Source organism: Ovis aries, chromosome X (genome assembly GCF_016772045.2).
Source record: "Ovis aries strain OAR_USU_Benz2616 breed Rambouillet chromosome X, ARS-UI_Ramb_v3.0, whole genome shotgun sequence".
NCBI lineage: Eukaryota > Metazoa > Chordata > Mammalia > Artiodactyla > Bovidae > Ovis > Ovis aries.
The window spans coordinates 79,122,887-79,150,178 of NC_056080.1; the positions used below are offsets into that span (position 1 = coordinate 79,122,887).

A 27,292-nucleotide genomic window follows, 5' to 3' on the forward strand; every position below is an offset into this window, starting at 1 on the left:
GTGCCTGGTTCTTAGTGTGTGTGTGTGTTTTTCTCCTTCTGTATGTGTGTGTCTCTCAGTGTGTGTCTCTCTCAATTTGCATGTCTCTGCGTGTCTCTGCATGTGTCTCTAGGTGGGTTTTGAGTCTCTGAATGTGGGTGTCTGTCTCAGTGTATGTGTCTCTCTCAGTGTGAGTGTGTCTGATTCTCAGTGTTTGTGTTTGTTTGGTCCAAGAATGTGTGTTTCTCCCACTATATGTGCAGGTCCCTCAGTATGTGTGTCCCTGTGAGTTTGCCTGTCTATGTGTCTCTGTGTGTGTGTCTCAGTTTGTGTGCGTCTCTCAGTGTGTTTTTCACTGTCTCTCAGTGTGTGTCTCTCTCGGGGATTCTCTCTAATTGTGAGCATGCCGGTTGTTAGTGTGTGTGTGTGTGTGTGTTTCTCCCTCTGTACGTGTATGTCTCCCAGTGTGTGTGTCTGTCTCAGTTTTTATGTTTCTTTGTGTCTCTGTGTGTGTCTCTCAGTGCGTTTTGAGTCTCTGAATGTGTGTGTCTCTCACAGTGTGAGTGTGTCTGATACTCAGTGTTTGTGTTTGTTTTCTCTCAGGAATGTGTGTATCTCCAGCTGTATGTGTATGTCTCTCAGTGTGTGTGTCTGAAAGAGTTTGCCTGTGTGTCTATGTGTTTCTCTCAGTGTGTTTTTAACACTCTCTCAGTGTGTGTCTCTCTCAGGATGTGTGTTTCTCAGTGTGTTTTTGTCTCTTTCAGTGTGTGTCTCTGTCAGTCTGTCTCTCTCATTGTGAGTGGGCCTGGTTCTTAGTGTGTGTCAGTATTTCTCCCACTGTATGTGTGTGTCTCTCAGTGTGTGTGTCCCTCTCAGGTTGCATGTCTCTGTGTGTCTGTGTGTGTTTCTCTCAGTGTGTTTTGACTCTCTGAATGTGTGTGGCTGTCTCAGTGTGTTGTCTCTATCAGTTTGAGTGTGTCTGATTCTCAGCGTTTGTGTTTGTTTGCTCTCAGGAGTGTGTGTTTCTCCCACTGTATGTGACTATCTCTGAGTGTGTGTGTCCCAGTGAGTTTCCCTCTCTGTGTGTCTCTGTGGGTGTCTCTCTGTATGTGTGTGTCTCTCAGTGTGTTTTGAGTCTCTGTCTGTGTGTCTCTCTCAGTAAGTGTGTCTCTCTCAGTGTGTGTGTCTCTCTCAGTGTGTGTGTGCCTGATGTTCAGTGTTTGTGTTTGGTTGCTCTCAGCAGTGTGTTCCTCTGACTGTATGTGTATGTCTCTCAGTGTGTGTGTCCCTCTCTGTTTGCATGTCTCTGTGTGTCGTTGTGTGTGTCTCTCTGTGTGTTTTGATTCTCTCTCAGTGTGTGTGACCCTCTCACGTTGCATGTCTCTGTGTGTCTCTGTGTGTCTCTCTCAGTGTGTGTCTTTCTCAGTGTGTCTCTCATTATGTTTTTGTATCTCTCTCAGTGTGTGTCTCTATCAGTGTGTTTCTCTCATTGTGATGGTGCCTGGTTCTTAGTGTGTGTGTTTTGTGTCTCCCTCTGTATATGTATGTATCTCAGTGTGTGTCTGTCTCAGTTTGCATGTTTCTGCGTGTCTCTGCATGTGTCTCTAGGTGGGTTTTGAGTCTCTGAATGTGTGTGTCTGTTTCAGTGTGAGTGTGTCTGATTCTCAGTGTTTGTGATTGTTTGCTCTCAGGAATGTGTGTTTCTCCAGCTGTATGTGTATGTGTCTCAGTGTGTGTGTCCCAGTGAGTTTGCCTGTCGTGTGTCTCTGTGTATTTCTCTCAGTGTGTTTTTAACACTCTTTCAGTGTGTGTCTCTCTCAGGATGTGTGTCTCTCAGTGTGTTTTTGTCTCTTTCAGTGTGTGTCTCTGCCAGTGTGTCTCTCTCATTGTGAGTGGGCCTGGTTGTTAGTGTGTGTCAGTATTTCTCCCACTGTATGTGTGTATCTCTCAGTGTGTGTGTCCCTCTCAGATTGCATGGCTCTGTGTGTCTGTGTGTGTTTCTCTCAGTGTGTTTTGACTCTCTGAATGTGTGTATCTGCCTCAGTTTGTTGTCTCTCTCAGTGGGAGTATGTGTGATTCTCAGGGTTTTTGTGTCTCTTGTGCTCGGGAGTGTGTGACTCTTCCTGGATGAGGGTGTCTCTCAGTATGTGTCCTTGTCAGTTTGCTGTGTCTGTGTGTCTCTGGGCTTGTCTCTCTGTATGTGTGTCTCTGAGCATGTGTGTCTCTTAGTGAGTGTTTCTGTCTCTCTCAGTGTGTGTCTCTCTCAGTGAGTGTCTCTGTCAGTGTGTCTCTCTCATTTTGTTTTTCTCTGTCTCTCAGTGTATGTCTCTGTCAGTGTGTCTCTCTCATTGTGAGTGTGCTTGGTTCTTAGTGTGTGTGTGCTTCTCCCAATGTATATGTATGTCTCTCTGTGTGTATGTCTCTCTGAGTTGGCATGCGTCTGCTGTCTCTGTATGAGTCTCTCAGTGTGTTTTGAGTCTCTGAATGTGTGCGTCTGTGTGTGTGTTTCTCAGTGTGAGTGTGTCTGATACTCAGTGTTTGTATTTGTTTGCTCTCAGGACTGTGTGTTTCTCCCACTGTATGTGTATGTCTCTGAATGTGTGTGTCCCAGTGAGTTTGCCTCTCTGTGTGTCTCTGTGTGTGTCTGTCTGTATGTTTGTGTCTCTCAGTGTGTTTTGACTCTGTGTGTGTGTGTCCCTCTCAATAAGTGTGTCTCTCTCAGTGTGTGTCTCTGTCTCCGTGTGAGTTTGTCTGATTCTCAGTGTTAGTGTTTATTTGCTCACAGGAGTGTGTGTTTCTCCCACTGTATGTGTATGTCTCTCAGTGTGTATGTCCCTCTCAGTTTGCATGTCTCTGTGTGTCTCTGTGTGTGTCTCTCAGTTTGTTTTGACTCTCTAAATGTGTGTGTGACCCTCTCAGTGTGAGTGTGTCTGATTCTCAGTGTTTTGGGTGTCTTGCTCTCAGGAGTGTTTCTCTTCCTGGATGAGGGTGTCTCTCAGTGTGTATGTCCCTTTCAGTTTGCCTGTCTCTGTGTGTCTCTGTGTGTGTCTCTCAGTATGTGTGTCTCTCAGTGTCTTTTTCTGTCTCTCTCAGTGTGTGTCTTTCTCAGTGTCTCTATCATTGTGTTTTTGTATCTCTCTCAGTGTGTGTCTCTGCCAGCATGTTTCTCTCATTTTGAGTGTGCCTGGTTCTTAGTGTGTGTGTGTGTTTTTCTCCTTCTATATGTGTATGTCTCTCAGTGTGTCTCTCTCAATATGCATGTCTCTGCGTGTCTCTGCATGTGTCTCTAGGTGGGTTTTGAGTCTCTGAATGTGGGTGTCTGTCTCAGTGTATGTGTCTCTCTCAGTGTGAGTGTGTCTGATTCTCAGTGTTTGTGTTTGTTTGGTCCCAGGAATGTATGTTTCTCCCACTATATGTGTAGGTCCCTTAGTATGTGTCTCCTTGTGAGTTTGCCTGTCTGTGTGTCTCTGTGTGTGTCTCTCAGTTTGTGTGAGTCTCTCAGTGTGTTTTTCACTGTCTCTCAGTGTGTGTCTCTCTCAGGGATTCTCTCTAATTGTGAGCATGCCGATTGTTAGTCTGTGTGTGTGTGTTTCTACCTCTGTACGTGTATGTCTCCCCAGTGTGTGTGTCTGTCTCAGTTTTTATGTTTCTTTGTGTCTCTGTGTGTGTCTCTCGGTGTGTTTTGAGTCTCTGAATGTGTGTGTCTCTCACAGTGTGAGTGTGTCTGATACTCAGTGTTTGTGTTTGTTTGCTCTCAGGAATGTGTGTTTCTCCAGCTGTATGTGTATGTCTCTCAGTGTGTGTGTCTGAAAGAGTTTGCGTCTCTGTGTGTCTCTGTGTGTTTCTCTCAGTGTGTTTTTAACACTCTCTCAGTGTGTGTGTCTCTCAGGATGTGTGTTTCTCAGTGTGTTTTTGTCTCTTTCAGTGTGTGTCTCAGTCTGTCTCTCTCATTGTGAGTGGGCCTGGTTCTTAGTGTGTGTCAGTATTTCTTCCACTGTATGTGTGTGTCTCTCAGTGTGTGTCCCTCTCAGGTTGCATGTCTCTGTGTGTCTGTGTGTGTTTCTCTCAGTGTGTTTTGACTTTCTGAATGTGTGTGGCTGTCTCAGTGTGTTGTCTCTATCAGTGTGAATGTGTCTGATTCTCACTGTTTGTGTTTATTTGCTCTCAGGAGTGTGTGTTTCTCCCACTGTATGTGAATGTCTCTGAGTGTATGTGTCCCAGTGGGTTTCCCACTCTGTGTGTCTCTGTGGGTGTCTCTCTGTATGTGTGTGTCTCTCAGTGTGTTTTGACTCTCTGTCTGTGTGTCTCTCTCAATAAGTGAGTCTCTCTCAGTGTGTGTGTCTCTCTCAGTGTGAGTGTGCCTGATGCTCAGTGTTTGTGTTTGATTTCTCTCAGGAGTGTGTGTTTCTCTGACTGTATGTGTATGTCTCTCAGTGTGTGTGTCCCTCTCTGTTTGCATGTCTCTGTGTGTCGCTGTGTGTGTCTCTCTGTGTATTTTGGTTCTTTCTCAGTGTGTGTGACCCTCTCACGTTGCATGTCTCTGTGTGTCTCTGTGTGTCTCTCTCAGTGTGTGTCTTTCTCAGTGTCTCTCTCTCATTATGTTTTGTATCTCTCTCAGTGTGTGTCTCTATCAGTGTGTTTCTCTCATTGTGATGGTGCCTGGTTCTTAGTGTGTGTGTTTGTGTGTCTCCCTCTGTATATGTATGTATCTCAGGGTGTGTCTCTCTCAGTTTGCATCCCTCTGCGTGTCTCTGCATGTGTCTCTAGGTGGGTTTTGAGTCTCTGAATGTGGGTGTCTGTCTCAGTGTGTGTGTCTCTCTCAGTGTAAGTGTGTCTGATTCTCAGTGTTTTTGTTTGTTTGCTCCCAGGAATGTCTGTTTCTCCCACTATAAGTATAGGTCCCTCAGTATGTGTGTCCCTGTGAGTTTGCCTGTCTGTGTGTCTCTGTGTGTGTCTCTCAGTTTGTGTGCGTCTCTCAGTGTGTTTTTACTGTCTCTCATTGGGTGTCTCTCCCAGGGATTCTAATTGTGAGCATGCCGGTTGTTAGTGTGTGTGTGTGTTTCTCCCTCTGTACGTGTATGTCTCCCAGTGTGTGTGTCTGTCTCAGTTTTTATGTTTCTTTGTGTCTCTGTGTGTGTCTCTCAGTGCGTTTTGAGTCTCTGAATGTGTGTGTCTCTCACAGTGTGAGTGTGTCTGATACTCAGTGTTTGTGTTTGTTTGCTCTCAGGAATGTGTGTTTCTCCAGCTGTATGTGTAGGTCTCTCAGTGTGTGTGTCCAAATGAGTTTGCCTGTCTGTGTGTCTCTGTGTGTTTCTCTCAGTGAGTTTTTAACACTCTCTCAGTGTGTGTCTCTCTCAGGATGTGTGTTTCTCAGTGTGTTTTTGTCTCTTTCAGTGTGTGTCTCTGTCAGTGTGTCTCTCTCATTGTGAGTGGGCCTGGTTCTTAGTGTGTGTCAGTACTTCTCCCACTGTACGTGTGTATCTCTCAGTGTGTGTGTCCCTCTCAGTTTGCATGTCTCTGTGTGTCTCTGTGTGTATCTCTCAGTGTGTTTTCACTCTCTCTCAGTGTGTGTCCCTCTCAGTTTGAGTGTGTCTGATTCTCAGTGTTTGTGTTTGTTTGCTCTCAGGAGTGTGTGTTTCTCCCTCTGTATGTCTATGTCTCTCAGTGAGTGTCTATTTCAGTTTGCATGTCTCTGCGTGTCTCTGCATTTGTCTCTCAGTGGGTTTTGTGTCTCTGAATATGTGTGTCTGTCTGAGTGTGTGTCTCTCTCTCAGTGTGTGTTTGATTCTCAGTGTTTGTGTTTGTTTGCTCCCAGGAATGTGTGTTTCTCCCACTGTCTGTGTATGTCTCTGAGTGTGTGTGTCCCCGTGAGTTTGCCTCTCTGTGTGTCTGTGTGTGTGTCTCTCTGCATGTGTGTTTCTCTCAGTGTATGTTTCCCTCACAGTTCACGTGTCTCTGTGTGTGTCTCTCAGTGTATATTTCCCTCAGTTTACGTGTCTCTGTGTGTTTCTCTCAGTGTGTTTTGACTCTCGGAATGTGTGTGTCTGTCTCAGTGTGTTGTCTCTCTCAGTGTGAGTGTGTCTGATTCTCAGGGTTTGTGGATGTCTTGCTCTCAGGAGTGTTTCTCTTCCTGGATGAGGGTGTCTCTGAGTGTGTGTATCCCTGTCAGTTTGCCTGTCTCTGTGTCTCTGTGTGTGTCTCTCAGTATGTGTGTCTCTCAGTGTGTTTTTCTGTCTCTCTCAGTGTGTGTCTTTCTCAGTGTGTCTCTCTCATTATGTTTTTGTACCTCGCTCAGTGTGTGTCTCTGCCAGTGTGTTTCTCTCATTGTGAGTGTGCCTGATTCTCAAGGTTTGTGTGTGTGTTTCTGCCTCTGTATGTGTATGTCTCTCAGTGTGTGTCTCTCTTAGTTTTCCTGTCTCTTCGTGTCTCTGCATGTGTCTTTCTGTGGGTTTTCTGTCTCTGAATATGTGTGTCTCTCTCAGTGTGAGTGTGTCTGATTCTCAGTGTTTGTGTTTGTTTGCTCCCAGGAATGTGTGTTTCTCCCATTGTATGTGTATGTCTCTGAGAGTGTTTGTCCCAGTGAGTTTGCCTGTCTGTGTGTCTCTGTGTGTGTCTCTCAGTTTGTGTGCGTCACTCAGTGTGTTTTTCACTGTCTCTCAGTGTGTATCTCTCTCAGGGATTCTTTCTAATTGTGAGCATGCCGGTTGTTAGTGTGTGTGTGCATTTCTCCCTGTGTACGTGTATGTCTCCTAGTGTGTGTGTATGTCTCACTTTACACATTACTTTGTGTCTCTGTATGAGGCTCTCAGTGTGTTTTGAGTCTCTGAACGTGTGTGTCTCTGTGTGTGTGTGTGTCTCGCTCAGTGTGAGTGTGTCTGATTCTCAGTGTTTGTGTTTGTTTGCTCCCAGGAGTGTGTTTCTCCCTCTGTATGTGTATGTCTCTGAGTGTGTGTGTATGTCTCTGAGTGTGTGTGCATGTCTCTGAGTGTGTGTGTCCCAGTCAGTTTGCCTCTCTGTGTGTCTCTGTGTATGTCTCTCTGTATGTGTGTGTCTCTCAGTGTGTTTTGACTCTCTGTCTGTGTGTCTCTCTCAATAAGTATGTCTCTCTCAGTGTGTGTGTCTCTCTCAGTGTGAGTGTGTCTGATTCTCAGTGTTTGTGTTTGTTTGCTCCCAGGAGTGTGTGTTTCTCCCACTGTATGTATATGTCTCTCAGTGTGTGTGTCCCTCTCAGTTTGCATGTCGCTGTGTGTCTCTGTGTGTGTCTCTCAGTGTGTTTTGACTCTCTCTCAGTGCTTGTGACCCTCTCAGTGTGAGTGTGTCTGATTCTCAGTGTTTGCGGGTCTTGCTCTCAGGAGTGTTTCTCTTCCTGGATGAGGGTGTCTCTCAGTGTGTGTGTCCCTGTCAGTTTGCATGTCTCTGTGTGTCTCTGTGTGTGTCTCTCGCTATGTGTGTCTCTCACTGGGTTTTCTGTCTCTCTCAGTGTGTGTCTTTCTCAGTGTGTCTCTCAAGGTGTTTTTGTATCTCTCTCAGTGGGTGTCTCTTTCAGTGTGTTTCTCTCATTGTGAGTGTGCCTGGTTCTCAGTGTACGTGTGTGTGTTTCTCCCTCTGTATGTGTATGTCTCTCAGTGTGTGTCCGTCTGGTTTTGCATGTCTCTGTGTGTCTCTGCATGAGTCTCTCAGTGGGATTTGAGTCTCTGAATGTGTGTGTCTGTCTCAGTGTGAGTTTGTCTGATTGTCAGTGTTTGGTGTCTTTTTTTTTAATTTTGCTCTCAGGAGTATATGTTTCTCCCACTGTATGCGTATATCTCTTAGTATGTGTGTCTCTGTGAGTTTGCCTGTCTGTGTGTCTCTGTGTGTGTCTCTCAGTTTGTGTGCGCCAGTCAGAGTGTTTTTCACTGTCTCTCAGTGTGTATCTCTCTCAGGGATTCTCTCTAATTGTGACTGTGCTGGTTGTTAGTGTGTGTGTGTTTTTCTCCCTGTGTACTTGTATGTCTCCCAGTGTGTGTGTACCTCTGAGGTTGCATGTTTCTTTGTGTCTCTGTGTGTTTCTCTCAGTGTGTTTGAGTCTCTGAATGTGTGTGTCTATCTCAGTGTGTTGTCTCTCTCAGTGTGAGTGTGTCTGATTCTCAGGAGTTGTGTTTGTCTTGCACTCAGGAGTGTGTGACTTTTCCTGGATGAGGGTGTCTCTCAGTGTGTGTGTCCTTGTCAGTTTTCTCCGTCTGTGTGTCTCTGGCCTTGTCTCTCTGTATGTGTGTCTCTCAGCATGTGTGTCTCTCACTGTGTTTTTCTCTCTCTCTCAGTGTGTCTCTCTCTCAGTGAGTGTCTCTGTCAGTGTGTCTCTCTCTTTTGTTTTTCTCTGTCTCTCAGTGTGTGACTCTGTCAGTGTGTCTCTCTCATTGTGAGTGTGCCTGATTCTTAGTGTGTGTGTGTTTCTTCCAGTGTATGTGTATGTCTCTCTGTGTGTATGTCTCTCTGATTTTGCGTGTGTCTGTCTGTCTCTGTATGAGTCTCTCAGTGTGTTTTGAGTCTCTGAATGTGTATGTCTCTGTGTGCGTGTGTCTGTTCAGTGTGAGTGTGTCTGATTCTCAGTGTTTGTGTTTGTTTGCTGTCAGGAGTGTGTGTTTCTCCCACTGTATGTGTATGTCTCTGAATGTGTGTGTCCCAGGAGTTTGCCCCTCTGTGTGTCTCTGTGTGTGTCTCTCTGTATGTGTGTGTCTCTCAGTGTGTTTTGACACACTCTGTGTTTGTCTCTCTCAAGAAGTGTGTCTCTCTCAGTGTGTGTTTCTCTCAGTGTGAGTGTGTCTGATTCTCAGTGTTTGTGTTTGTTTGCTCTCATGAGTGTGTGTTTCTCCCACTGTATGTGTATGTCTCTCAGTGTGTGTGTGTCTCTCAGATTGTGTGTCTCTCTGTGTGTCTCTCAGTGTGTTTTGACTCTCTCTCATTGCTTGTGTCTCTCTCAGTGTGAGTGTGTCTGATTCTCAGGGTTTGCTGGTGTCTTGCTCTGAGGAGTGTTTCTCTCCTGGATGAGGACGTCTCTCAGTGTGTGTGTCCCAGTCAGTTTTCCTGTCTCTGTGTGTGTCTCTCAGTATGTGTGTCTCTCAGTGTGTTTTTCTGACTCTCTCAGTGTGTGTCTTTCTTATTGTGTCTCTCATTGTGTATTTGTATCTCTCTCAGTGTTTTTCTCTGTCAGTGTGTTTCTCTCATTGTGAATGTGCCTGGTTCTCAGTATGTGTGTGTGTTTCTCCTTCTGTATGTGTATGTTTCTCAATATGTGTCTGTCTGGGTTTGCATATCGTTGCGTGTCTCTGCATGTGTCTCTCAGTGGGTTTTGAGTCTCTGAATGTGTGTGTCTGTCTCAGTGTGTGTGTCTGTCTCAGTGTCATTGTGTCTGATTCTCAGTGTTTGTGTTTTTTTGCTCTCAGGGGTGTGTGTTTCTCCCACTGTATACGTATATCTCTTAGTGTGTGTGTCCCTGTGAGTTTGCATGTCTCTGTGTGTCTCTGTGTGTGTCTCTCAGTTTGTGTGCGTCACTCAGTGTGTTTTTCACTGTCTCTCAGTGTGTATCTCTCTCAGGGATTCTCTAATTGTGAGTGTGCCGGTTGTTAGTGTGTGTGTGTTTCTCCCTGTGTATGTGTAAGTCTCCCAGTGTGTGTGTATGTCTCAGTTTCCGTGTTTCTTGTGTCTCTCTGTATGTCTCTCATTGTGTTTTGAGTCTCTGAATGTGTGTGTCTCTCTCAGTGTGTGTCTCTCTCAATGTGAGTGTGTCTGATTCTCAGTGTTTTTTGTTTGTTTGCTCTCAGGAATGTGTGTTTCTCCAGCTGTATGTGTATGTCTCTCAGTGTGTGTGTCCCAGTGAGTTTGCCTGTCTGTGTGTCTCTGTGTGATTCTCTCAGTGTGTTTTTAACACTCTCTCAGTGTGTATCTCTCTCAGGATGTTTGTCTCTCAGTGTGTTATTGTCCCTTTTAGTGTGTGTCTCTGTCAGTGTGTCTCTCTCATTGTGAGTGTGCCTGGTTCTTAGTGTGTGTCTGTATTTCTCCCACGGTATGTGTGTGTCTCTCAGTGTGTGTGTCCCTCTCAAGTTGCATGTCTCTGTGTGTCTCTGTGTGTTTCTCTCAGTGTATTATGACTCTCTGAATGTGTGTCTGTCTCAGTGTGTTGTCTCTCTCGTGTGAGTGTGTCTGATTCTCAGGGTTTTTGTGTGTCTTGCGCTCAGGAGTGTGTGACTCTTCCTGGATGACGGTGTCTCTCAGTATGTGTGTCCTTGTCTGTTTGCTGTGTCTTTTGTGTCTCGGGGCTTGTCTCTCTGTATGTGTGTCTCTCAGCAAGTGTGTCTCTCAGTGTGTTTTTCTATTTCAGTGTGCCTTTCTCTGAGTGTGTCGTTCTAATTGTGGCTCTCTCTTCCTCTCTCTCTGTGTCTCTGTCAGTGTATTTCTCTCATTGTGAGTGGTACTGGTTCTTTGTGTGTGTGTTTCTCCCACTTTATGTGCATGTGTCTCAGTGTGTGTCTACCTGTCAGTTTGCATGTCTCTGTGTCTCCTTTTGTTTCTCTCAGTGTGTTTTAACACTCTCTCACTGTGTGTCTCTCTCAGGATGTGTGTCTCCCAGTGTGTTTTTCTCTCTCTCAGTGTGTGTCTCTGCCAGTGTATCTCTCTCTTTGTGAGTAAGCCTGGTTCTTGGTGTGTGTCTGTATTTCTCCCACTATATGTGTGTGCCTCTCAGTGTGAGTCCCTCTAAGTTTGCTGTCTCTGTGTGTTTCTCTCAGTGTGTTTTAACTCTCTGAATGTGTGTGTCTGTCTCTGTGTGTTGTCTCTCTCAGTGTGAGTGTGTCTGATTCTCAGTGTTTGTGGGTGTCTTGCTCTCAGGAGTGTTTCTCTTCCTGGATGAGGGTGTCTCTCAGTGTGTGTGTCCCTGTCAATTTGCCTGTCTCTGTGTGTCTCTGTGTGTGTCTCTCAGTATGTGTGTCTCTCAGTGTGTTTTTCTGTCTCTCTCACTGTCTGTCTTTCTCAGTGTGTCTCTCTCATTGTGTTTTTGTACCTCTCTCAGTGGGTGTCTCTGCCAGTGTTTTTCTCTCATTGTGAGTGTGCCCGGTTCTTAGTGTGTGTGTGTTTCTCCTCTGTATATTTATGGCTCTCAGTATGTGTCTCTCTCAGTTTGCCTGTCACTGCATGTCTCTTCATGTGTCTCTCAGGGGTTTTGGGTCTCTGAATATTTGTGTCTCTCTCAGTGTGTGTGTCTCTCTCAGTGTGAGTGTGTCTGATTCTCAGTGTTTTTGTTTGTTTGCTCCCAGGAATGCGTGTTTCTCCCACTGTATGTGTAAGTCCCTCAGTATATGTGTCCCTGTGTGTTTGCCTGTCTGTGTGTCTCTGTGTGTGTCTCTCAGTTTGTGTGCGTCTCTCAGTGTGTTTTTCCACTGTCTCTCAGTGTGTTTCTCTCTCTGGTATTCTCTCTAACTGTGAGCGTGCCGGTTGTTAGTGTGTGAGTGTCTCTCCCTGTGTACGTGTATGTCTCCCAGTGTGTGTGTTTGTCTCAGTTTACCTGTTTCTTTGTGTCTCTGTGTGTGTCTCTGAGTGTGTTTTGAGTCTGAATGTGTTTGTCTCTCTCAGTGTGTGTGTCTCTCTCATTGTGAGTGTGTCTGATTCTTAGTGTTTGTGTTTGTTTCCTCTCAGGAATGTGTGTTTCTCCAGCTATATGTGTATGTCTCTCAGTGTGTGTGTCCCAGTATGTTTGCCTGTCTGTGTCTCTCTGTGTGTTTCTCTCAATGTGTTTTTAACACTCTCTCAGTGTGTGTCTCTCTCAGGATGTGTGTCTCTCAGTGTGTTTTTGTGTCTTTCAGTGTGTGTCTCTGTCAGTGTGTCTCTCTCATTGTGAGTGTGCCTGGTTCTTAGTGTGGGTCAGTATTTCTCCCACTGTATGTGTGTGTCTCTCAGTGTGTTTTGACTCTCAGTGCTTGTGACCCTCTCAGTGTGAGTGTGTCTGATTCTCAGTGTTTGCGGGTCTTGCTCTCAGGAGTGTTTCTCTTCCTGGATGAGGGTGTCTCTCAGTGTGTGTGTCCTGTCAGTTTGCCTGTCTCTGTGTGTCTCTGTGTGTTTCTCTCAGTGTGTTTTGACTTACTGAATGTGTGTGTCTGTCTCAGTGTGTTGTCTCTCTCAGTGTGAGTGTGTCTGATTCTCAGGTCTTTTTGTGTGTCTTGCGCTCAGGAGTGTGTGACTCTTCCTGCATGATTGTGTTTCTCAGTGTGTGTGTCCCAGTCATTTTGCCTGTCTCTGTGTGTATCTCTCTGTATGTTTGTCTCTCAGTGTGTTTTTCTGTCTCTCTCAGTGTGTGTCTTTCTCAGTGTGTCTCTCTCATTGTGTTTTTGTATCTCTCTCAGTGTTTCTCTGTCAGTGTGTTTCTCTCATTATTAGTGTGCCTGGTTCTCATGGTGTGTGTGTGTGTTTCTCCCTCCTTATGTGTATGTCTCTCAGTGTGTGTCTCTCTCAGTTTGCCTTTCCGCGTGTCTCTGCATGTGTGTCTCAGTGGGTTTTGAGTCTCTGAATGTGTGTGTCTGTCTCAGTGTGTGTGTATCTCTCAGTGTGAGTGTGTCTGAGTCTCTGTGTTTGTTTGCTCCCAGGAATGCGTGTTTCTCCCACTGTATGTGTAAGTCCCTCAGTATGTGTGTCCCTGTGAGTTTGCCTTTCTGTGTGTCTCTGTGTGTGTCTCTCAATGTGTGTGTCTCTATGTCTCTCTGTGTGTGTCTCTCAAGGGGTGTGACTCTGAGTGTATGTCTCTCTCTGTGTCTGTGTGTGTCCCTCACTGTGTGTTTCTCTCTCTGTTTTTGGATGTCTCTCTTTCACATTGTGTGTGTCTTTCTCAATGAGGGTGTGTTTCTCTATGTTTTGTGTTCAATCATGCACAATGTGTGTGTTTACTCTCAGATAGTGTGTGTCTCTCTCAGTGTGAGTCTGTCTTTTTCTCAGGGTGTGTGTGCCCGTATTAGTTTTTCTCTCTCTGTAAGGGTATGTTTCTCAGTGTGTGTATCTGTCAATTGTGTGTCTGTATGCGTCTCTGTGTGTGTTTGTCAGGGTTTGTGACACTCTCTCAGTGTGTATATCTCTCTCAGTGCATTTGTCTGTCTCTCAGTGTGTGTGCCTCTCTCTTGGTGTGTATGTGTCTTTGTGTGTCTCTCAGTGTTAATATGTCTGGTTCTCAGTGTGTGTTTGTGTGTCAGTGTGCGTGAGTCTCTCTCTCTGTATGTATATGACTAACAGTGTGTGTGTTGTGTCTGTTCATTGTGTGTCTCTATGGGTCTCTGTGTGTCTCTCAGTGTTTGTGACTCTCTTGAAGTGTTTAAGTCTGTCAGTGTGTGTGTCTCTCTCTCAGTGTGTGTCTGTTTCTCTCTCTCAGTGTGTGTCTGTTTCTCTATCTGTATTTGCATGTTCTAAGTGTGTGTGTGTCTGTGTGTGTGTCTCTATGTGTCACTGAGTGTGGCTCACAGTGTATGTTTCTCTCAGTTTCTGTGTCTCTCACAGTGTGTTTCTCCTTCTCAGTGTGGATGTCTCTCTCTCTTAGTGTGTGTGTCTCTGTATGTTGTGTGTTCATTATTTCACAGTTGGTGTCTCTCTCTTGTATGTCTTTCCCAGTGTGTGTGTGTGTGTGTGTGTGTGTGTGTGTGTGTGTCTCACAGTGTGCCTGGATAAATCTCAGGGTGTGTGTTTCCCTTTCAGTGTGTGTGTCTCTGTGTGTGTCTCTGGGACTCTCACAATGTCTCTGTTTGTGTGTCTCCCAGTGTATCTCTTTCCATGTGTGTGTTTCTGTCTCATTTTGTGTCTGCCTCAGTGTTGTGCATCTCTTTTGTAGTGTCTGTGTGTTGCTCAATGTGTGTGTCTCCCCCTCGAAGTTGTGCATGTCTCTCAGTGTGTGTGTATCTCTCTCAATGTGTGAATGTGTGTCTCGCTCTCTGTCTTTAAGTTTCTCTCCCTCAGTGTGTTTATTTGTGTGTCTTGTGCTCAGGAGTGTTTGTCTCTTCCTGGATGCGGGTGTCTCTCAATGTGTGTGTCCCTGTTAGTTTGCATGTCTCTGTGTGTTTCTGTGTGTGTCTCTCAGTATGTGTGGCTCTCAGTCTGTTTTTCTCTCTCTCTCTCAGTGTGTGTCTCTCTCTCTCTCAGTGTGTGTGCCTCTTTCTCTGAGTGCGTATCTCTGTGTGTGTCTCTCAGTGTGTTTTTGTCTCTCTCTCTCTCAGAATGTGTGTCTCTCTGTGTGAGTTTCTCTGGTTCTAAGTGTGTGTGTGTGTCCATGTTTTTGTTTTCCTCTCTCTGTAAGGGTATTTCTCTTAGTGTGTGTATCTCTCAGTTGTGTGTCTGTATGTGTCTCTGTGTGTGTTTCTCAGTGTTTGTGACTCTCAGTGTGTATGTCTCTTTCAGTGTGTGTGTGTGTGTCTCAGTGTTTGTGTGTCTCTCTCTGTATGTGTATGTCTCTCAGTGTGTGCCTCTCAATGTGTGTCTCTCAATGTGTGTGTCTCTATGTCTCTCTGTGTGGGTCTCATGGTATGTGACTGAGTGTGTATGTCTCTCTCAGTGTCTGTGTGTGTCTCTCACTATGTGTTTCTCTCATTGTGGATGTCTCTCTTTTGCAGTGTGTGTGTGTGTTTCTCAATTCGTGTGTGTTTTTGTATGTTTTGTGTTCAATCTCCCACAGTATGTGTGTCTACTCTCATATAGTGTTGTGTGTCACTCTTAGTTTGAGTGTGCCTCTCAGTGTGTTTCTCTCTGTGTTTGTGCTTCTCTCTCTGAGAGTGTGTGTCTCTGTGTTTCTCTGTGTGTGTCTCTCTCAGTGTGAATGTGTCTGATTCTAAGTGTGTGTTTGTGTTTCAGTGTGTGTGTGCCTCTCTCTGTATGCGTATGACTCTCACTGTGTGTCTGTCTGCTGTGTCTCTCTATGTGTCTCTCTGTTTGTCTCTCAGAGTTTGTGACTCTCTCGAATTATTTAAGTCTCTCAGTGTGTGTTTCGCTCTCTCAGTGTGGATGTCTCTCTCTCCTAGTGTGTGTGTGTATGTGTCACTCTCTGTATGTGTCTGTCTCTAAGTGTGTGTGTGTGTGTGTGTATCTGTGTGTGTGTCTCTATGTGTCACTATGTGTGGCTCATGATGTTTGTGTCTCTATCTCAGTGTGTATGTTTCTCTCAGTGTGTATGTCTCTCACAGTGTGTTTCTCCTTCTCTCTCTGTAAGGGTATGTCTCTTAGTGTGTGTCGCTCAGTTTTGTATCTGTATGTGTGTGTGTGTGTTTTCAGTGTTCATGACTCTCTCTCAGTGTGTATGTTTCTTTCAGTGTGTGTATGTCTCTCCCTGTATGTGTATGTCACTCAGTGTGTGTGTCTCTCAATGTGTGTATCTCTATATCTCTCTGTGTGGGTCTCTCATGGTTTGTGACTCTGAGTGTTTGTCTCTCTCAGTGTCTGTGTGTGTCTCTCACTGTGTGTTTCTCCTTCTCAGTGTGGTTGTCTCTCTCTCTCAGTGTATGTGTCTCTCAGTGTGCGTGTCTCTGTAAGTTGTGTGTTCACACTTTCACAGTGAGTATCTGTCTCTTGTGTGTGTCTTTTTCAGTGTATGTGTTTGTGTGTCTGTCTCTCTCAGTGTGCATGGCCAACTCTCAGCATGTGTGTCCCTTTCATTGTGTGTCTCTCAGTGTGTGTCTCTCACAATGTCTCTCAGTGTGTGTCTCTGTGTGACTCTCACAATGTCTCTGTTTGTGTGTCTCACAGTGTGTCTCCCTCTCCATGTGTGTTTCTGTCTCATTGTGTGTCTGCCTCAGTGTTGTGAGTCTCTTTGTTAGTGTCTGTGTGTGTTTCTCAATATGTGTCTTTCCCACTAAGTTGTGTATGTCTCTCTCTCAGTGTGTGAATGTGCATCTCGCTCTCTGTGGTTCAGTTTCTCTCCCTAAGTGTGTGTGTGTGAGACTTGCTCTCCGGAGTGTGTGTCTCTTCCTGGATCAGGGTATCTCTCAGTGTGTGTGTCTCTCTCTCAGTGTGTGTGCCTCTCTCTCTGAGTATGTGTCTCTGTGTCTGTGTGTGTCTCTCTCAGTGTGAGTGTGTCTGGTTCTCAGTGTGTGTGTGTGTCCGTGTGTGTGTGTATCTCTGTATGTGTATGACTCTCAGCATGTGTGTCTGTTCGTCGTCTGTCTCTATGGGTCTCTGAGTTTCTCAGTGTTTGTGACTCTCTCGAATTATTTAAGTCTCTCTCAGTGTGTGTGTCTCTCCCTGTATGTGTATGTCTCTAAGTGTGTGTGTTTGTGTGTGTGTTTTTGTGTTTGTGTCTCTATGTGTCACTATGTGTGGCTCACAAAGTTTGTGTGTCTCTCTCAGTGTGTAAGTTCCTCTCAGTGTGTGTGTTTCTCACAGTGTGTTTCTACTTCTCAGTGTGGATATCTCTCTGTCTCTCAGTGTGTGCGTCTCTCAGTATGTGTGTGTGTCTGTATGTTGTGTGTTCACACTTTCAAAGTGAGTGTCTCTCTCTTGTGTGTGTCTTTCCCAGTGTGTGTGTGTGTGTGCTTATCTGTCTCTCTCAGTGTGCATGTCTAACTCTCTGTGTATGCCCCTTTCAGTGTGTGTGTCTTTGTGTGTGTGTCTCCAAGTGTGTCTCTCTCTCTCCATGTGGGTGTTTCTGTCTCATTGTGTATCTGCCTCAGTGTTGTGGGTCACTTTGGTGCTGTCTCTGTGTGTTTCTCTCCCTCAAAGTTGTTCATGTCTCTCTCTAAGTGTGTGTGTCTCTCTCAGAGTGTGAATGTGTGTCTCGCTCTCTGTGTTTACATTTCTCTCCCTCAGTGTGTGTGTGTGTGTGTGTGTGTGTCTTACTCTCAGGAGTGTGTGTCTCTTCCTAGAAGAGGGTGTCTCTCAGTGTGTGTGTCGCTTTCAGTTTGCCTTTCTCTGTGTGTCTCTGTGTGTGTCTCAGTATGTGTGTCTCTCAGTATGTGGGTCTCTCAGTGTGCTTTTCTCTCTCTCTCAGTGTGTCTCTCTCTCATTGTGAGTGTGTCTGGTTCTTAGCATGTTTGTGGATGTCTCTCAGTGTGTGTGTCTCTGTCAGTATTTGTGTGTCTTTCAGTATGAGTCTGTCTTGTTCTCCGTGTGTGTATGTTTCTGTGTTTTTGTTTTTCTCTCTCTCTAAGGGTATATCTCACAGTGTGTGTATCTCTCAATTGTGTCTGTATGTGTCTCTGTGTGTATTTCTCAGTGTTTGTGACTGTCTCTCAGTGTGTATGTCTCTCTCCATGTGTGTATCTCTCTCAGTGTGTGAATCTCTCTCAGTGTGAGTCTGTCATGTTCTCAGAGTGTGTGTGTGTCCTCTTTTTTGTTTTTCTCTCTCTGTAAGGGTATGTCTCTCAGTGTGTGTATCTCTCAATTGTGTGTCTGTGTGTGTGTTTCTCAGTGTTTGTGACTCTCAGTATGTATGTCTCTCTCCATGTGTGTGTCTCTCTCAGTATGTGTGTCACTCTCAATGTGACTCTGTCTTGTTCTAAGGGTATGTGTGTGTCCATGTTTTTGTTTTTCTCTCTCTCTAAGGGTATGTCTGTCAGTGTGTGCAACTCTCAATTGTGTGTCTATATGTGTCTGTGTGTGTGTTTCTCAGTGTTTGTGACTTTCTCTCAGTGTGTATGTCTTTCTCCCTGTGTGTGTCTCTCTCAGCGTGTGTGTCTCTCTCAGTGTGAGTCTGTGTTGTTCTCAGTGTGTATGTGTCTGTGTTTTTGTGTTTCTCTATATATGAGGGTATATCTCGCAGTATGTGTATCTCTCAGTTGTGTGTCTGCATGTGTCTCTGTGTGTGTTTCTCAGTGTTTGTGATGCTCTCTCACTGTGTATGTATCTTTCAGTGTGGTGTGTCTCTCAGTGTGTGTGTGTCTCCCTGTATGTGTATGTCTCTCAGTGTGTGTGTCTCTGTGTCTCTCTCTGTGGGTCTCTCATGATTTGTGACTCTGAGTGTGTATGGCTCCCTCAGTGTCTGTCTGTGTCTCTCACTGTGTGTTTCTCCTTCTCAGTGTGGTTGTCTCTCTCTCTCTCAGTGTGTGTGTCTCTGTATGTTTTGTGTTCACACTTTCACAGTGAGTGTCTGTCTCCTGTGTGTGTCTTTTTCAGTGTGTGTGTTTGTGTATCTGTCTCTCTCAGTGTGCCTGGCTAACTCTCAGTGTGTGTGTGTCCCTTTCAGTGTGTGTGTCTCTCTGTGTGAGTCTCTGTGTGACTCTCACAATGTCTCTATTTGTGTGTCTCCCACTGTCTCTCTCTCTCCATGTGTGTTTCTGTCTCCTTGTGTGTCTGCCTCAGTGTTGTGGGTCTCTTTCATAGTGTCTGTGTGTGTTTATCAATGTGTGTATCTCCCCCTGTAAGTTGTGTGTGTCTCTTTCTCTCAAGGTGTGAATTTGTGTCTCACTCTCTGTGTTTAAGTTTCTCTCCCTCAGTGTGTGTGTGTGTGTGTGTGTGTGTCTTTCTCTCAGGAGTGTGTGTCTCTTCCTGGATGAGGGTGTCTCTCAGTGTGTGTGTCCCTGTTAGTTTGCCTGTCTCTGTGTGTTTCTGTGTGTTTCTCTCAGTATGTGTGTCTCTCAGTGTGTTTTTCTCTCTCCCACAGTGTGTGTCTCTCTCAGTGTGTCTCTCTCATTGTGAGTGTGTCTGGTTCTTAGCATGTGTGTGTCTGCCTCTTTCTGTATGTGTATGTCTCTCAATGTGTGTGTCCCTCTCAGTTTGCATGTCTCTGTGTGTCTCTGTGTGTGTCTCTCAGTATGCGTGTCTCTCTCAGTGTGAGTGTGTCTGGTTCTCAGTGTGTGTGTGTGTCTGTGTTTTTGTTTTTCTTTCTCTGTAAGGGAATGTCTCTCAGTGTGTGTATCTCTCAGTTGTGTGTCTGTATGTGTCTGTGTGTGTTTCTCAGTTTTTGTGACTCTCTCTCAGTGTGTATGTCTCTTTCAGTGTGTGTGTGTGTGTCTCAGTGTGTGTGTGTCTCTCTATGTATGTGTATGTCTCTCAGTGTGTGTGTCTCTCAATGTGGGTGTCTCTCTCATTGTGGATGTCTCTCTGTTGCACTGTGTGTCTTTCTCAATGAGTGTGTGTTTCTGCATGTTTTGTGTTCAGTCTTGCACAATGTGTGTGTCTAGTCTCATCTAGTGTGTGTGTCTCTCTCAGTGTGAATGTGTCTGATTCTCAGTGTGTGTCTGTGTGTCAGTGTGCGTGTGTCTCTCTCTGTATGTGTATGACTCTCAGTGTGTGTGTCTGTCCGTTGTCTGTCTCTATGTCACTCTGTGTGTGTCTCTCAGTGTTTGTGACTCTCTCGAATTATTTAAGTCTCTCTCAATGTGTGTGTCTCTCAGTGTTTGTTTCTCTCTCTCAGTGTGGATGTCTCTGTGTGTGTGTGTGTGTGTCTCTCTGTATTTGTTTGTCTCAATGTGTGTGTGTGTGTCTCAGTGTGTGTGCCTCTATGTGTTACTGAGTCTGTCTCAGAGTGCGTGTCTCTCTCAGTGTGTATGTTTCTCTCAGTGTGTTTGTCTCTCACAATGTGTTTCTTCTCAGTGTGTTTGTCTCTCAGTGTGTGTGTTTCTCTGTATGTTGTGTGTTCACACTTTCAAAGTGAGTGTCTCTCTCTTGTGTGTGGTTTTTTCAGTGTGTGTGTGTTTTCTGTGTCTCTCATTGTGCATGTCTAACTCTCAGTGTGTGTGTCTCTTTCAGTGTGTGTGTCTCTGTGAGTGTGTCTCTGTGTGATTCTCCCAATGTCTCTGTGTGTCTCCCAGTGTGTGTCTCTCTCTATGTGTGTGTTTCTGTCTCATTGTGTGTCTGCCTCAGTGTTGTGGGTCTCCTTGGTAGTGTCTTTGTGTGTCTCTCAATGTGTGTGTCTCTTCCTCTAAGTTGTGTATGTCTCTCTCTCAGTGCGTGAATGTGTGTCTCACTCTCTGTGTTTAAGTTTCTCTCCGTGTGTGTTGTGTCTTGTGCTCATGAGTGTGTGTCTCTTCCTGGATGAGGGTGTTTCTCAGTGTGTGTGTCCCTGTTAGTTTGCCTGTCTCTGTGTGTCTCTCTCAGTATGTGTGTCTCTCAGTGTGTTTTTCTCTCTCTCAGTGTGTGTCTCTCTCAGTGTGTCTCTCTCATTGTGAGTGTGTCAGGTTGTTAGCGTGTGTGTGTATGCCTCTCTGTATGTGTATGTCTCTCAGTGTGTGTGTGTCCCTCTAAGATTGCGTGTCTCTTTGTGTCTCTGTGTGTGTGTCTCAGTGTGTTTTTGTCTCTCTCTCAGTGTGTGTGTTTCTCAGTGTGTGTGTGTGTGTCCGTGTTTTTGTTTTCTCTCTCTAAGGGTATGTCTCTCAGTTTGTGTATCTCTCAGTGTGTGTCTCTATGTGTCTCTGGGTGTGTCTCAGTGTATGTTACTCTCTCTCACTGTGTATGTCTCTTTCACTGTGTGTGTGTGTGTCTCTCTGTATGGGTATGACTCTCAGTGTGTGTGTCTCTATGTCTCTCTGTGTGGGTCTCTCATGGAGTGTGACTGAGTTTGTATGTCTCTCTCAGTGTCTGTGTGTGTCTCTCACTGTGTGTTTCTCTCTTTCATTGTGGATGTCTGTCTGTCATGGTGTGTGTGTGTGTCTTTCTCAATGAATGTGTGTTTCTGTATATTTTGTGTTCAATCTTACACAGTGTGTGTGTCTACTCTCATATAGTGTCTGTGTCTCTCTCAGTGTTTGTACATCTCTCTCTTTGGGTGTGTGTGTCTCTGTGTGTGTCTCTCTCAGTGTGAGTGTGTCTGATTCTCAGTGTGTGTGTGTCAGTGTGCCTATGTCTCTCTCTGTATCTCTTTGACTCTCAGTGTGTTTGTCTGTCTATTTTCTGTCTCTATGTGTCTCTGTGTGTGTCTCTCAGTGTTTGTGACTCTAATTATTTAGGTCTGTGTGTGTGTGTGTCTCTCAGTATGTGCATCTCTCAGTGTGTGTTTCTCTTTCTCATTGTGGATGTCTCTCTCTCACTGTGTATGTGTGTCTTTCTCTGTATGTGTATGTCTCTAAGTGTGTGTGTGTGTATGTGTGTGTCTCTCTGTGTGTGTTACTCTATGTCACTATGTGTGGCTCACAATGTTTGTGTCTCTGTCTCAGTGTGTGTGTTTCTCACAGTGTGTTTCTCCTTCTCAGTGTGGATGTCTCTCTCTCTCAGTGTGTGTGTCTCTGTATGTTGTGTGTTCACACTTTCAAAGTGAGTGTCTCTCCCTTGTGTGTGTCTTTTTCAGTGTGTGTTTGTGTGTTTGTCTTTCTCTCAGTGTGCATGGCTAACTCTCAGTGTGTGTGTGTCCCTTTCAGTGTGTGTGTCTCTGTGTGTGTGTCTCTGTGTGACTCTCACAATGTCTCTGTTTGTGTGTCTCCCAATGTGTCTCTCTCTCCATGTGTGTGTTTCTGTCTCATTGTGTGTCTGCCTCAGTGCTGTGGGTCTCTTTGGTGGTGTCTGTATGTGTTTCTCAATGTGTGTGTCTCTCCCTGTAAGTTGTGTGTGTCTCCCTCTCAGTGTGTGTGTGTATCTCTCTCAGTGTGTGAATGTGTGTCTCACTCTCTGTGGTTAAGTTTCTCTCCCTCAGTGTGTGTGTGTGTGTGTGTGTGTGTGTCTTGCTCTCAGGAGTGTGTGTCTCTTCCTGGATGAGGGTGTCTCTCAGTGTGTGTGCCCCTGTCATTTTGCTTGTCTCTGAATATCTGTGTGTGTCTCTCTCAGTATGTGTGTCTCTCAGTGTGTTTTTCTCTCTTTCTCAGTATGTGTCTCTCTCAGTGTGTCTCTCGAATTGTGAGTGTGTCTGGTTCTTAGCATGCGTGTGTGTGTCTCTCTCTGTATGTGTATTTCTCTCAGTGTGTGTGTCTCTCAGTGTGTTTGTCCCTCTCAGTTTGCATGTCCCTGTGTGTCTCTCTGTGTGTTTCTCAGTGTTTGTGACTCTCTCAGTGTGTATGTCTCTCTCAGTGTTTGTGTCATTCTCTCAGTGTGTGTTTGCTTGTTTCTCTGAGTGTGTGTGTCTCTGTGTCTCTTTGTGTGTGCCTCTCAGTGTGAGAGTATCTGGTTCTCAGTTTGTGTGTGTCAGTGTGCATGTGTGTCTCTCTCTGTATGTGTATGACTGTCTGTGTGTGTCTCTGCATTATGTGTCTCTATGTGTCTCTGTTTGTGTCTCTCAATGTTTGTGACTCTCTCAAAGTGTTTAAGACTCTCTCAGCATGTGTGTCTCTCAGTGTGTATTTCTCCATCTCACTGTGGATGTCTCTCTCTCTCTCAGTGTGTGTGTTTCTCAGTGTGTTTGTGTCTCTGTATGTTGTGTGTTGACTCTTTCACAGTGTGTCTCTCTTTCATGTGTGTGTCTTTCTCAGTATGTTTGTGTGTGTGTGTTGGTCTGTCTCTCTCAGTTTGCATGGCTAACTCTCAGTGTGTGTGTGTCCCTTTCACTGTGTGTCTCTGTGTGTGTGTGTCCCTGTGTGACTCTCACAGTGTCTCTTTTTGTGTGTCTCCCATTATTTCTCTCTCTCAATGTGTCCGACTGTTTGCAATCCCATGCACTATAAACATTCCATGGAACTCTGCAGGCCAGAATATTGGAGTCAGTAGTCGTTCCCTGCTCCAGGGCATCTTCTCATCTCAGGCAAGATCCCAGATCTCCCTCATTGCAGATGGATCCTTTACTGACTGAGCAACCAGGGATATCTCAGCTTATTCCACTTTTGGCTATTGGATGTGCTGCATGAACATGTGTGTGTTAAGTCGCTTCACTCGTGTCCCACTCTTTGTCACTCCATAGACGGTAACCCGCCAGGCTCCTTTGTCCATGGGACGCTCCAGGCAAGAGTACTGGAGTGGGTTGCCATACTCTCCTCCAGGAAATCTTCTCGACCCCGGGACCAAACCCATGTCTCTTACACCTCCTGTATTGGCAGGTGGGCTCTTTCCACTTGCACAACCTGGGAACATGCATGTACATATATTTGTTTGGGTACCAGTTTAAGCTGGATTCAAGATTGCCGGGAGAAATATCAATACCTCAGATATGTAGATGACACCACCCTAATAGTAGAAAGCAAAGAGGAATAAAAGAGCTTCTTGATGAAGGTGAAAGATGGGAGTGAAAAAGCTGGCTTAAAACACAACATTCAAAAAAATGATGATTATGGCATCCAGTCCCATTCAGTTCAGTTCAGTTCAGTTCAGTTGCTCAGTCGTGTCCGACTCTTTGCGACCCCATGAATTGCAGCACATCAGGCCTCCCTGTCCATCACCAGCTCCCAGAGTTCAGTCAAACTCATGTCCATCGAGTCGGTGATGCCATCCAGCCATCTCATCCTCTGTCGTCCCCTTCTCCTCCTGCCCCCAATCCCTCCCAGCATCAGGGTCTTTTCCAATGAGTCAACTCTTCGCATGAGGTGGCCAAAGTATTGGAGTTTCAGCCTCAGCATCAGTCCTTCCAATGAACACCCAGGACTGATCTCCTTTAGGACGCACTGGTTGGATCTCCTTGCAGTCCAAGGGACTCTCAAGAGTCTTCTCCAACGCCACACTTCAAAAGCATCAATTCTTTGGTGCTCAGCTTTCTTCCCAGTCCAACTCTCACATGCATACATGACCACTGGAAAAACCATAGCCTTGACTAGACGGACCTTTGTTGACAAAGTAATGTCTCTGCTTTTTAACATGCTATCTAGGTTGGTCATAACATTCCTTCAAAGGAGTAAGCATCTTTTAATTTCAAGGCTGCAGTCACCATCTGCAGTGATTTTGGAGCCCTAAAGAATAAAGTCTGACACTGTTTCCACTATTTCCCATCTATTTCCCATGAAGTGATGAGACAGATGCCATGATCTTCATTTTCTGAATGTTGAACTTTAAGCCAACTTTTTCACTCTCCTCTTTCACTTTCATCAAGAGGCTTTTTAGTTCCTCTTCACTTTCTGCCATAAGGGTGGTGTCATTGCTCAAGCACAAACAAAATCCCTGAGCTGGCAGATCCCTAGGGGCACTCAAAAGCCCTCTCTTGTAATCAAAAGTCGATTTCTGGTCTGATGAAGTAAAGCAGAACTCCACAGGAGTAAAGAATCAAATGAGAACTGCGAGTCTGTGTTCTTTCTATCTGTCCGTGCTATTCACATGGCACAGGGTGAGCCCAATGAGGCTGGAAGCCCATGCAGCAGACAGTCTTCGGTCTGGACCCCATGGTTCCTTTTTTCTGAAGCAGCAACATTTCACACACTCGGCCAAGAGTGTGGTTGCTGATTTGAATGACGAGGCAAGCACAGGATGGACTGGTTCTTGGGCCTTGGCTCCTGTCCATGGGGGTGTCACCTTCCATGAGTTATGCACCCTGAAGCAGAAGGTGCTCCTCAAGGATCCCCCAAGGATACCACAAGTTTCTGATCAGGAGCTGAGCACCTGCAACTACCGATCCATGGGCCTCCCCAAGATGCTCAGCAGAAAGTGGGGTCACTCACCCCACCCGCCAAGAGCCTTGCAAACACATGACCCCAAACCCAAAGACAAGTACAGGTTCCCACAAGGTGAACAGCAGCCCTTTTTGCTCTGCCCTCACAGCTGTATTGACGAGCCTGTGTTTGGACATGATGCGGACAGGCAGTGTGTCCAACATGCAGGCCTTGTGAGCAAAGCAACAGTTTACAGCAGGACAAGGGTCACCTGCAAGGACACACCAAGGCCTGTTTCTGGGCCTGGGGGACTCTCTACCAGCTGGAGGCCTCACTGGATGCTTACGCTCAGCCCTGCCCCCAGCCTTCTCTCATCACCCCGTGGACACTGTTCCAACATCAGGGAGTTTGGACCAGAACAAAGAGGAGAAAACACTAACAGGTTTCCTAACAACACATTTTTCCCAAGCACCCAGACACAGCAGAGCCAATGCGAGTGGCAACACCATCATTTTGTAAAGGTCAAAGTCGTGGAGACCCTTGCTGAGTCCAGAACAGCACCTTATGAGGGGAGTCCCTGCACCCGGCCCTGCACCAAGTAGGCACCGCAGGGTGGGGCAGATTCAGACAGAATCGCATGTCCAGGGCATGGTGTCACCATGTGCTGATCTCTCAGTCACCTTCCTTTTGAGAGCCCAGTCTGGACAGGCCTCCTGCCCAAAGGGGATCAGATGCTCGGGGATGTCCACCTGGAAGATGTCCTTCCCACCCCTTGCTGGGAAGGGCTGCAACAGCCAGCTAGGGTTGACGAGCACTGTCAGGTACTTCTATTGCAGGTCGGGTAGAAGGGCTTGAATCTCCAGCTCCTCCACCTCATCGGGACCTAGGTTTTCTGGGTGCAAGAAAGTGTCCCCGCTGTCCGCAAGACCTGAGTGCAAAGACAGGACACAGAAAGCGAACAAGGTGATTCAAAGTCGCACCTCCTAGAGATGAAGACTGTATCATGAAGGGGATGTGAGGTGAATTGGGTCCTCTGGCTGAGCAATTCAGGATGGCTCACCTTTAGTTCAGTTCAGTTCAGTTCAGTTCAGTTCAGTTGCTCAGTCGTGTCCGACTCTGTGACCCCATGAATCGCAGCACGCCAGGCCTCCCTGTCCATCACCATCTCCCGGAGTTCACTCAGACTCGCGTCCATCGAGTCAGTGATGCCATCCAGCCATCTCATCCTCTGTCGTCCCTTCTCCTCCTGCCACCAGTCCCTCCCAGCATTAGAGTCTTTTCCAATGAGTCAACTCTTCGCATGAGGTGGCCAAAGTACTGGAGTTTCAGCTTTAGCATCATTCCTTCCAAGGAAATCCCAGGGCTGATCTTCAGAATGGACTGGTTGGATCTCCTTGCAGTCCAAGGGACTCTCAAGAGTCTTAAGGGAATTCAGGGCAAGGCCAAGTGAGGGAGGGAGCAAAATGAAAGGGAGAGGCCTGGTGCTCCAGGAATGCACCAGGCCACAGGCAGGTCTCAGTCTGCCCACTGCAGGCCACAGGGGCAGAGCAGAAGGGCCCAAGCAGGGAGCCTGTGGACATCAAGTTCCCAAACATTTTGCCAGAAGACAGGTGTTGCTGTGGGGCCTACCCCTGGGGAGTCAGGGGACTTGCTCAAGCCCAGTTGCAGGCAGTGGGGGTGTGGAACCCTGGCTGGGTGCTTTCCTGCCTCTCATGGTCTCTGCCAGGCACACACACACACACACACACACACACACACACACACACACACACGTGTGGACACACACACACAGAGACAAGTGCCATGTGCAGACCTGGATGCACCTCTGCCTCAGAGCACAAATGGGGACTGAGGCACAGAGTGGTGGTCAGGCGCCTTGGCCACCATCTCCCAGCCCAGGGACCCTTGCTGTCCCTCTGAAGAACCCTCATCCCCCCACCCCCCACCAACCAGTTCAACAGAAAACAAACGAGCACAACCCAGCTGAGATCCAAGGCAGCACCCAGGGCTGTGTAGGCAGCGCAGGGCAGGGTGACACTTGCCTGCAATCACTCTGCAGCTGAACTTGTCCCCATCACACAGCAGGCCTGGATCTAGGTGGGGCCCATCCTTAGCCTCTGCTCTAGCAGCTCCTGCCAGGCCACGTCCTCCCAGTCCCAGTGTGCCATGTGGATGGCCAGGGTACAGTGCCGGGTCCACATAGCATGGGCCACCACCACATCTTCAGGGTCTTGACACTCTTTAAGATGAAACCTGAAAAAGGCTGTTGGAAGGACAGACAGTTAAACTTCATCTCACAGGGCTCCCCGGGCCTCCTGTGGCTGTGGAAACACAGAATCACAAAGGTCAGGAGCCTGACACAGCAGCCTCCAAGCTCACAGCCCTGGGCTGGACCTCAGCACTGGGCCGGACCTCAGCCCCACATGCCTGAGCATCTTTCAAGCCTGCTGACACAGAATGGGGGCAGGTGCTGTCAGAGAGGTCTGACTCCTTCCATCCATCTCCACATGGTCTGCTGACAGGTGGACGGCAATCTAGAGGACACATTCATCACATGGATGCTGTGGGGAGGTCAGGAAGGAGGGCAGGACAGTGGGAGAGAGTCACGTGGTGACTTCCAAGACAGAGGGCCCAGAAACATGGGGAGCACTGAGGAGGGAGGGCAAGCCCCTGGCTTCACAGCCCAGAGGCTAGGCTCTGGTCCTCTCCCAGCAGAGACAGGCACTGTCTTGGGCTTGGCTTCCCCCACCCCAGGCCACCACCCTACCCCTCAGCTCCCAACCCCACCCCTGCCAATGCTCTACAGATCCCCCATCTCAGCCCAGGGCTGCTGAGGGCAGTTCCGTGCTAACCAATCTGGCCTTGGCCCTGGGGCTGCCCTGAAGCTCAGACGGCCCTGCCAGGTGTCTTCTGCATGCCTTTGGGAGCCACCTCCCTCCCAGCCCTTCCCACAC

General features: G+C 46.6%; 1 pseudogene; it reads right to left on the reverse strand.

Moving 5' to 3' along the window:
- LOC114112640 (protein EOLA1-like) overlaps positions 1-26,631 on the reverse strand; it is a 28,971-nt pseudogene extending 2,340 nt beyond the window's left edge.
- Positions 26,632-27,292: the final 661 nt, after the last annotated feature.